Here is a 10,497-nt window from a genome sequence, read left to right on the forward strand (position 1 = left end):
CAGGAGAACAGTGCTTGCCTGAATGAATTGTGCCAAGTGTAAAGTTAGGGTGTGGGGGGGGGGGCGGATTATGGAGTGGGGTTGTTTTTCAGGGGTTGGGCTTGGCCCCTTAGTTCCAGTAAAGGGAACTCTTAAGGCGTCACCCTACCAAAACATTTTGGATAATTTCATGCTCCCAGCTTGTTGGGAATAGTTTGGGGATGGCCCCTTACTATTCCAACATGACTGCGCACCAGATCACAAAGCAAGGTCCATAAAGACATGGATGAGTGAATTTCGGGTGGAGGAACTTGACTAGCCTGCACAGAGTCCTGACCTCAACCCGATAGAACACCTTTGGGATGAATTATAGTGGAGACTGTGAGCCAGGCCTTCTCGTCCGACATCAGTGCCTGACCTCACAAATGTGCTTCTGGAAGAATGGTCAAACCTTCCCATAGACACACTCCTAAACCTTGTGGACAGCCTTCCCAGAAGAGTTGAAGCTGTTATAGCTGCAAAGGGCGGGACGACTCACTATTGAACCCTATGGACTAAGACTGGGATGCCATTAAAGTTCATGTGCGTGTAAAGGCAGGAGGCCCAATACTTTTGGCAATATTATTATTATTATTATTATTCAGTATTTATAAAGCGCCAATAGTTCGCTCAGCGCTGTACATTACAAAGGGGGACAGAACATGTGACAGAACAATACCAATACAATGCAAAACATGAGGGGATCGAGGGCCCTGCTCTTTCAAGCTTACAATCTAGGAGGGAGGGGATGGTGGCACAGGAGGAGATAGCTGTGGGGGATGGAGTGGTAGGAAGAGTGGAGGAGGTCGGCAAGTTAGCAGGGGGCGGGGTAGGCTTCCCTGAAGAGATGGGTTTTCAGGGTGCGCCTAAAGGAGAGGAGAGTAGGTGATAATCTGATGGGTTGGGGCAGGGAGTTCCAGAGGATGGGTGACACCCTGGAGAAGTCCTGGAGGCGGGCATGGGAGGAGGAGACCAGGGAACTAGAGAGAAGGAGGTCTTGTGAGGAGCGGAGTGTGCGTGCTGGGCGGTACTTGGATATTAGGTCAGTGATGTAGTTCGGGGCAGTATGGTGGACAGCTTTGTACGTCAGTGTTAGGATTTTGAATTTGATCCGTTGCGCAATCGGAAGCCAGTGGAGGGATTGGCAGAGGGGGGTGGCGGAAACGGAGCGGTTGGAAAGGTGAATGAGTCTGGCAGCCGTATTCAGGATGGACTGAAGCGGGGATAGCCAGCGGCGAGGCAGGCCAGTGAGGAGGGAGTTGCAGTAGTCGAGTCGCGATATGATGAGGGAGTGGATGAGCTGTTTAGTGGTTTCTGGAGTTAGGAACGTGCGGATTTTGGCGATGTTGCGGAGGTGGAGTCTGCATGAGTTTGTTAAAGAGTGGACTTGGGGCTGGAAGGATAGGTTGGAGTCCAAAATGACACCAAGTACTCTGGCCTGCGGGGCGGGTTTGATGGTGGCGTTGTTGGACATGATGGAGAAGTCAATGGGGGGTGGTGTCCGGGCTGGAGGGAAGACAAGAAACTCGGTTTTGGAGAGGTTCAGTTTAAGGAAGTGGAGCGACATCCAGTCTGATATGTCGCTCAACAGGTGTGTGATTCGGGCGGAGACCGAGGGGGTGAGGTGGGGGGTTGAGAGATAGATTTGTGTGTCGTCGGCATAGAGGTGGTAGTTGAAGCCGTGAGAGTGTATGAGTTGGCCAAGGGAGGAGGTGTAGATGGAGAAGAGAAGGGGCCCGAGGACAGAGCCTTGGGGGACCCCAACAGAGAGGGGGAGTGAGAGGGAGGTGGTGGCATTATAGGTAACGCTGAAAGAGCGTTGTGACAGGTAGGATGAGAGCCAGGAGAGAGCAGAATCTCTGAGGCCGAGGGAGTGTAGTTTTTTGAGGAGGAGGGGGTGGTCGACTGTGTCAAAGGCCGCAGAGAGGTCAAGGAGTAGGAGCACTGAATAGTGGCCATTAGCTTTGGCGGTTAGCAGGTCGTTGGAGAGTTTGAGTAAGGTAGTTTCGGTGGAGTGTAGGGGACGGAAGCCGGACTGTAGGGGATCGAGGAGGTTGTTGTCGTTGAGGTGAGAGCATAGGCGGGCGTAGACTAGGCGCTCGAGGAGTTTAGATGTAAATGGGAGCAGGGAGATGGGTCTGAGGTTGTTCGGGTCATTGGGGTCCAGGGAGGGCTTTTTAAGTATGGGGGTGATGTGTGCATGTTTCAGAGGGGAAGGGAAAGTGCCGGAGGAGAGGGAGAGATTGAAGATGTGGGTGAGGGAGCGTAGGATGGAGGGGGAGGGAGGTTGTAGGAGTTGTGTGGGGATAGGGTCAAGGGGGCAGGTGGTGAGGCGGGCATCAGAGAGGATCTTGGAGACTTCTTCGATGGTAGTAAGGTCAAAGGTGCGGAGTGTTGGGGGAGCTTCAGTATGAGGAATGTAGGGTGGGGTGGGAGAGGAGGTCAGAGCAGTGGTGGGGCCGTGGGAGAGGGGTGTAGAGGGGGTAGCTGAGTGAGGGGGAAGGGGGTTGGAGGGAGTTTGAGCAGCGACGAAGTCCCTGTGGGTTATGTCGAGGGGGAGGGGGGATGAGGGGGTAGCTGTGTGAGAGGGGACGGGTTGAGAAGGCGTGTGAGTTGCGGCAATGTCCTTGCGAATTGTGTCAATCTTGTTTTTGAAGTGATTGGCAATCTCAAGGGCAGTGAGTGAGGTGCTGGGTGGAGGTGGGGGTGGCGAGAGTAGAGAGTTGAAGGTGGAGAAGAGTCGGCGAGGATTGGAGGAGAGGGCCTTGATGAGGGTCAGGAAGTAGGCTTGTTTGGCAGTATGGAGGAAGGAGGTGTAGGTGTGGAAGGCAGATTTGTATCGGGTGAAGGCTTGTTGGGATTTGGTTTTGCGCCATAGTCGCTCCAGGGCACGACTGTGTCGTTTGAGGGTTTTGGTGTGATCAGTCTGCCAGGGCTGGAGCGGTCGGGGTCTGATGTTGCGTGTGGTTAAAGGTGCTAGTGAGTCAAGGGCTGTTGACAGCGCATTGTTGTAGGCGGTCATAGCCAAGTCGGGGCAGGACAGGGGGAGGATGCTGTCATGGAGTTGATCAACTGCGGAGTGGAGGGAGGCAGGGTTAAGGTTGCGGAGGTTACGGCTGGTAGTAGTGTGACATTTGGAGGGGTAGGCGTTGGAGGATGAGGAGATAGAGAAGGTGATCAGGTTGTGGTCAGAGAGAGGGAAGGGGGTGTTAGTGAGGTTGTGGGGAGCGCAGCGGTTGGAGAAGACAAGATCAAGGATATTACCGTCGGAGTGGGTGGTGGATTGTATGCACTGTGCAAGTGCAAAGGAGGAGGTTAAGTGGAGGAGACGGGCTGTGTCCGGGTTGTCGAGGTTGACAGGGATGTTGAAATCCCCAAGGATGATAGTGGGTAGCTCAGAGGAGAGGAAGAAGGGTAGCCAGGAGGAGAAGTCTTCCAGGAAGCGGGGTATGGATCCAGGAGGCCGGTATATCACAGCAATCTTCAGGGGGGTTGGGGAGAATAGTCGGACGCAGTGGGCCTCGAAGGAGGAGAAGGATAGGGAGGGGGGGTTTGGGAGGACTCGGAAGGTGCTCAGCGGTGATAGGAGCAGGCCAACCCCACCACCTTTACGACCGTTGGGCCTGGGTGAGTGGGTCCAGGTGAGACCGCCGTAGGAGAGTGCAGCAGGGGAGGTAGAGTCAGTGGGCTGGATCCAGGTTTCCGTAATCGCCAGGAGGTTGAGGGAGCGGGAAACAAAGAGGTCGTGGATGGCGGTAAGCTTGTTGCACACCGATCGGGCGTTCAGGAGTGCACATGAAACCGGGGGGGAGATTTTAGGGAGCAGGGGGACAGATACTAAGTTGCGGGGGTTGTGGCAGGACGTGGAGGTGGGAGGGTTTTGTGCGGGTGAGGGAGGTGGTGGAGGGCCAGGATTCGGGGAGATGTCCCCCGCGGTTATGAGGAGGAGAAGGGTGAGAAAGGTGGCATGGGAGCGGGATGTGCAGGAGCGTGAGAAACTACTAGTGGAGGTGTTGGGGTCAGTGGGAGAGTGGAGTAATAGGAGGAGGTGGTGGGTGCCATAAATGGGTGAGGGAAGCAGTGAGGGCACAATATACAAATGTTTGGGAGGAGCAGAGGGATATAGTGAATGGATTTTGGGAACAGAGGAGAGGAAAATGAGAAGGAGGAGTGGAAGAGGCATTTTGGGGAGGTGATGAAAGCAATAGTAGGGAGATGATAGCAATGAGGGGGAGATGTACAAGTTTTGGGGTGGAGCAGAGGGGTAAAGAAATGAGATTTGTGAACAGAGGATAGTAAAATGAAGAGCAGAAGAGGGGTGTATTATATAAAAGGTACACGGAGTGGGACTCAGGTATGCAAGAGATGTTTCCCAGGGTGTTTCCTTGCAGTCTGTCCAGCATGCAGTAGAGTTTCTTGCTGTTGTTGTGTCTTCCTGCTGCTTAAGTTCTCCTGCTTTAGTTCAACTGCTGTGTTTAACTGCTCTGCACTCATTCAAAGCCGCACTCCATCATAAGCAGCACCCCCATCAGAGATCTCCCCCATGAGCTGAACTAAATTTATAGGGAGATGCTCAAATGAGCATTCAGCTCCGCCCCAATTAGAAGCTGATAAGGCTCACATGAATAGGGGGGGATGATTCTTAGGAACCAGGCCACAGTCATAAACCTGAGTGCGCCTAGAGGTGAGGACAAGTCAACAGATACACAGATATAATTACAACATTTGGTGAGAATTTAACAGGAGTCAATGCGTTTGTCTGGTTAAGAGTGGAGGTAGCAGATAAATGCAGTTACCCAAAGAAGAACAGCAGGAGTCAATGCGTTTGTCTGGTTAAGAGTGGAGGTAGCAGATAAATGCAGTTACCCAAAGAATATAGTGTATATCACGCCTTATGAAGTGTCCAAGTGCTACAGGGGGTTTAATTCCTTGGCTGCCGATTCCTGTGCACGCATGGGATGATGTCACCCTCCCTTGGCCAATCAAGAAGCTGAAAACCCAGCACCGTAGGAGAAGATGCAGCAGCCAGCAAGAAGTGTAACTGCCACAACACTGGAAAGTAGCGATGAATATCTTTGTGGGTTTAGATCAGCTCTGAAGTAAGTTTAAAGCCGAAAAGTTATTTACTTTAATGCATTCTATGCATTAAGGTATGCCTTCTGCATGCAGCTCCCCCCTCAGCCCCCCATATTCTTATCTGAGCACAATCTCCATCCAGCCAAGAGCAGTGTCTCTCTCTTCATTGGCTCAGAGACAGCCGTAGGAGCCACTGGCTCCTGCTGCTGTCAATCACAGCTAAATAGGAGGGAGTGAGGGGCAGGGCTGAGCCATGCTCTGTGTGTCAATAGACACACAGAATCGGCTAGGGAGTGAGCACGCATGAGTGCCCCCCACAGCAAACCACTTGGCAGGGGGAAGGAACCTTTAAAATCACTTTAAGTTTGAAAAAGTAAAAATAATATCCAAATGTGAGAGAGAGGAGAGTAGAAGGCAGGGGAATCTTTTTTATTACCCACTTGCAGCTCCAGGCCATTTCTGGCACTGTTTGTTTACGTGTAACAATCAGTATTTTTTGGTAGAAAATTAGTTAGAACCCCCAAATATTATATATTTTTTAAAAGGATAAGTTCACCTTTTAACAAAAAATAATAAATGCACATTTTTTTGCAGGTAAAAAAAAAAAAAAATACGTGCATTTATTTATTTATTTTGTTTCTGGAGCCTCTTAGGCAGGGGTTGGAAACCCATCGATCGTGTGTCTACCTGTAGACTGCAGGCAGGTGACAGATAGACCACGAACAGGTCCCTGCGCCGCCAACCCCCACCTTTTAGGTGCCAGTTCTTCTCACCCCCCCGCCTCCTCTGCCACGGTCTTCCCCAATGCACAGCGAAGAGCGAAAGCCAGCACAACTCAGAACAGAGGGCGGGAGGAGGAGCTGGCCAAATTAACATGTCACATTAACCTGCAGGTGATTGATTGCTAGGGCAGTCCTAGCAACCAATCACCAGCTTGTTAATATGACGCTGTCAGTCCAGAAATGTGCTGCCTTCCACTCTTCTGTACACAGGTAGGATACTAGGGACACTGCTATGGGAAGGAAGGGGGAAGGCAGAGGACACTGCTGGTGGGGGAGGGGGGGTCAGAGGTCACTGCTATGGGGGAAAGGAAAGGCAGAGGACACTGCTATGGGTGATGGGGAGGGCCACCCTCCACAGTAGTGTCCTCTGTTCCCCCTTCCAGTTGAAAGCTAGCATCTCCTCCCCTCCCTCCCACCAGCATACAGCTGCTGCAGGAGGAAAATCCAGGGAATCCGTTCTAATAAATGCCTCCCTTCGCTGCCCCTCCTGTCATTATTCCTCTTTTTTTTCTGCTGCCCGGTCCCCCCTCCCAGTGTGCTCCCTTTAAACGGAATTCTTAAAAAAAAAAAATTGTACAAAATAAAAACTACTGCCACCATCCATTTATAAGGTAGGCTAGGTTTCTATTTTCACAGTGACATTTGTTTTATTATATTTTTCTACATTTCCCTTACTATTTAGGGAGGTCTTGCTATTAAATTTATTTATTTTTAAATGATGCTGAACCCCGGTGATCTTTGATCTCTTTCATGTTTTTCAGGTAGATCTCCACCTCTCAAAAGGTTGTTTACCCCTGCTCTATAGCATTTCCCCAGCGATCAGCAGATTGCAGGTGCCATTCAGGTTCTCCCTCTGACCTGTCACTGTATCTGCTTGCTTGTGCATCCTGTACAGGAAAGCAGATACCTACTAACAAGAAGACACAATGAACTACTGGGCGGCTCCACAGCACTGTGGTAGTTCATTGGAAACTACAAGCCAACAGCCACAAAGGCTGTCGGAACGTGTAGTGTTCTCATTCACAAAACACTGAATGATTGACGCGGCTGGGCACGGCCATGTTTTTTTTTGTTTTAATTGTGACAGCTAATTGGGGAGGAGAAGATCCCCTGCTAGCTGTCACAATGGGGATCGGGGGTGTGTGGGGGCTGGTCCGATTGTAACACGTTACACCGTAAATTTAGATGTAACATCTTACGAAAGGTGAACATATCCTTTAAAGCAAAGTCCCTACAGAATAAATTGGTGGGTTTTGCAATTTTTTAATGTCACGCAGTATTTGTGCAGCAGTTGCAAACGCAATTTTTTTGGAACAAAATACGCTTTTTTGAATTTTAATACAAAAAACAAAACACAATACATAACCCATTTTTGGTAAAATATAAGACAGTGTTATGCCAAGTAAATAGTTACCAAACATGTCACACTTTAAAATTACGCACGCCCATGCAAAGGTGACCAACAGCCTACAGTTCCCTATCTATAGGCGACGCTTTAAAAGCCTTTATTATTATTATTACATCGAGTTTATATAGCGCCAAAGGGTTTACTCAGAGCTGTACAATAGGGGGGGGGGGGACAATACAAGAAACAGAACAGCAACAACAACAGTACACGAGGGGTTAGAGGGCCCTATTCTTTCGAGCTTACAATCTAGGAGATTATACAGGTTACCACTTTATATTTACAGAGGAGGCCTAGTGCTAAAACTACTGCCCACGATCTAACGTTCACAGCAATACCTCAGATGTGGAACAATCGCTGTGTGCTTGCACGCGGGACCAACACTGTTGTTTACATTTTTTTTAATCACTTTTAGTGCCATCACAAGCAATGTAAACATCTCTTGTGACAACAATGGGCATGTGACAGGTACTTTTCCTCCATCTCTATAAGACCAAAAATCCCTCCTCTGCTGATCTTTGTGTTTTGAATGCTTTTAATTTTTTAAAATGGTGCCGTTGAAATTCAGGTAAACCAGAAGTGATGTCAGGTCACCATAGTGGAGACCCGGTGGTACGAGAGAGCGGCGGCGGGAGGGAGTGGGGGATGTCCTCTCCTGCTGCTTGCACAGGCAATCGAGCAACTAGCGGTTTGTACAAGAGAGCTGACCGCTGGATCTAAAAAACTGTTCTGGGGCGATAGCTGCAGGCATCACCCCAGTATAACCACTTCAAAGTCAAGCAGCATACCTGTACGTCAACTGGCAGCAAGTGGTTAAGGGTGAAGGTCTGCTTTAACCCTAGGTTCACATATGTGTGGGTGGTGACACTGCGAATCCGCACGAAAATCTGTGCAGCCGCACGACCCGCACAGAGAAATGCGGACCCGCGGGCAGGTACCATTAGTTCTCATGGCATGCCACCTGCACTGGAAAACGTAATTGTACTGGGAACCGAGGTTCCAGTGTGGGCTTCATTTTCGGAAGAGGTCCAGAGACTTCTTCCCTGCGTGTCACGGGCACAGGAGTCCATTCAAATGAATGGGCTCTCGTGGCCGTGCAAAACGTGGCCCGCACGGCCGCATATATGTGAACCAGGGGTAAAGGAGAAGCTCACCTTTGCCAAAAGATTGCCTATGCAGCTAAAGGGTGTCTGTATATAAAAACTGTGTAAGTCTGGCCAAAGTTGAACCATGATCTTGCTATAGGTGTAAGTAAGCCATCTACATCCCTCCTGAAGACTGACTGGAAAACTCCCAGGTTGTGGCCAAGAGAGGCCTAGTGATTACTGCTCACCATCACAGGAACAAGCTCCTTCTCTCATTCACCCCCAGATTCTCTCCCTCTCTCTTCCCGAATGCAGCAGCTCTGAGCTCAGTGTTTGAGATCTCACTCCTGTGATGGTGGATATGAACAGTAATAGCTGGGGCTCTCTTAGCAACGGCCTTAGCAACGGTGTCAGAGATTTACCAGCGAGGACCTTCATGACAGCATTACCACATATTACTTGAAAGGAAAGCTGCACATTGACAAATATTGAAAGAAATGACATGAACCGCTTATATTTTGCTGACTGGGTTTACACATCCCGCATCTGTCTATACTCTGTATGACAGTAACAGTGAGTTGCAGACGACTACCTACCTGTAAAGGTCAGCCCACAGCCAACATATGGCAGTAACTGGACAATGGCGGTGCGTTTTGTAATACAGATGGTGAGATGGATCCTTCCCGGTCCTTCTCACGGTCTATCCGCCTACCGCCGGTACCCTGCCACCCAGTCCACACGTTACCGGCTCCACAGTTCTCGTCCAGCATGCAGAGAAAGAGGGAAACAACACTCTAAAGCTTAGGCTAAAATAATGTCCCCAGCTATGAAGCTTTAGTATATAGGCATCCGCCATGTTCTAGAAGACCATGACAAAAGAGGAACAGAATAGTCCACAGCAAAATGGTTGAAAAGCGGAGACAATAAAATCTGTACAATTCGTTCTCTTTAGTCTGAGAAACTGAATACCATCACGAGGCGTCAGTGGCTGATTATTGGAGGAAACCGATAGACAATGGTTGACAACTGGTATAGCCAATCAAATCAAGATAATTGAACTGGCAGGTATCCATGGGAATATCAGTGCGCAGGCGCAGTGCACCAGTGTGACAGCAATTTCTGACAAGGATGTTTTTTTGGACAGCGAGCAGAGGTCTACAGAGAAATGCAATAGCATCTGGCTGCAGACTGGCGCTCCATCTTTGACAGAAAACACGCGACCTACACTCCCCCCCTTTTTTTTTTTTTGTGCTAGTGAACTTTAACATAACAAAGGAGCAGGGCCCTCCTAACCCTCCTGTATTGAGCTGCATTGTCTCCCATTACTAAGTGTTCTTGCATGGCAACACCACTTCCTGTTATCTCACATATATATTCTCATTATTATAGCCACATTTACCACCCTAACTCCTCCCACAGTTATTACACTACATAGACAGTAATATACCGAAACGTGCGTATTGTTCCCGATTGGTGTGCTATTACTTTGTGGAACGTTTCGCTGAATGGTTCACGAAATATCTGCGTTTTTGTGGTGAAATTGGTCCTATAGGAATGAATGGCAGAATATTCAAAACTAGAGTGTGAGCTGAAAAATCAGGACATGATTTCTAAACTGCCATCTTTTCCTCATTTTCGAGCCCACCTACACAAATCTTATATCAAAATGTTCAGCTATCCCTGCTGCCACTAAAAATGTTCACGGCTAAGCCATAGTCCTGATAGTTTTCACAATATGACCATTTGTTTGCAACTCACGCCGCCCATTGACATTCATTTAAACTCCACTCTAGCCACCTCAAATTTGAAGAGCAATTTCTAAACTGTGGCTGTACCTTCATTTTTAATATTTCAGAGACATACTATACATCAAAATGTAGGTCTGGGTCTTGTGATTCTCACAATATAAAGCTCTTTGCTGTAGAATTTATAGTTTTTAAAACTACGACCATTTGAAGACGCCAGTGAAGTGAGCAATTTGGAGCAGTTTGTTTTTAACCGCTCTTCTCTGCCATATTTGACATCTAATTTTGAATTGGTGACAGTTTGGCCGGCTTCTGGTTAAAGGTTTGGAAATAAGTTTTCTACAGTAGAGAGTATTTGAGGTGATAATACTGCTAATGTTTTTAGA

General features: G+C 48.8%; 1 protein-coding gene across 1 annotated transcript in view; it reads right to left on the reverse strand.

Moving 5' to 3' along the window:
- USP16 (ubiquitin specific peptidase 16) overlaps positions 1–9,225 on the reverse strand; it is a 62,980-nt gene extending 53,755 nt beyond the window's left edge. The window contains exon 1 of the mRNA XM_089659519.1: positions 8,963–9,225. The gene's annotated coding sequence lies outside the window, so the exon portion shown is untranslated. The remainder of the gene's footprint in view (positions 1–8,962) is intronic.
- Positions 9,226–10,497: the final 1,272 nt, after the last annotated feature.

This window comes from Staurois parvus, unplaced genomic scaffold, assembly GCF_062004578.1.
Source record: "Staurois parvus isolate SC_StPar_1 unplaced genomic scaffold, SC_StPar_1.0 ptg001162l, whole genome shotgun sequence".
Lineage (NCBI taxonomy): Eukaryota > Metazoa > Chordata > Amphibia > Anura > Ranidae > Staurois > Staurois parvus.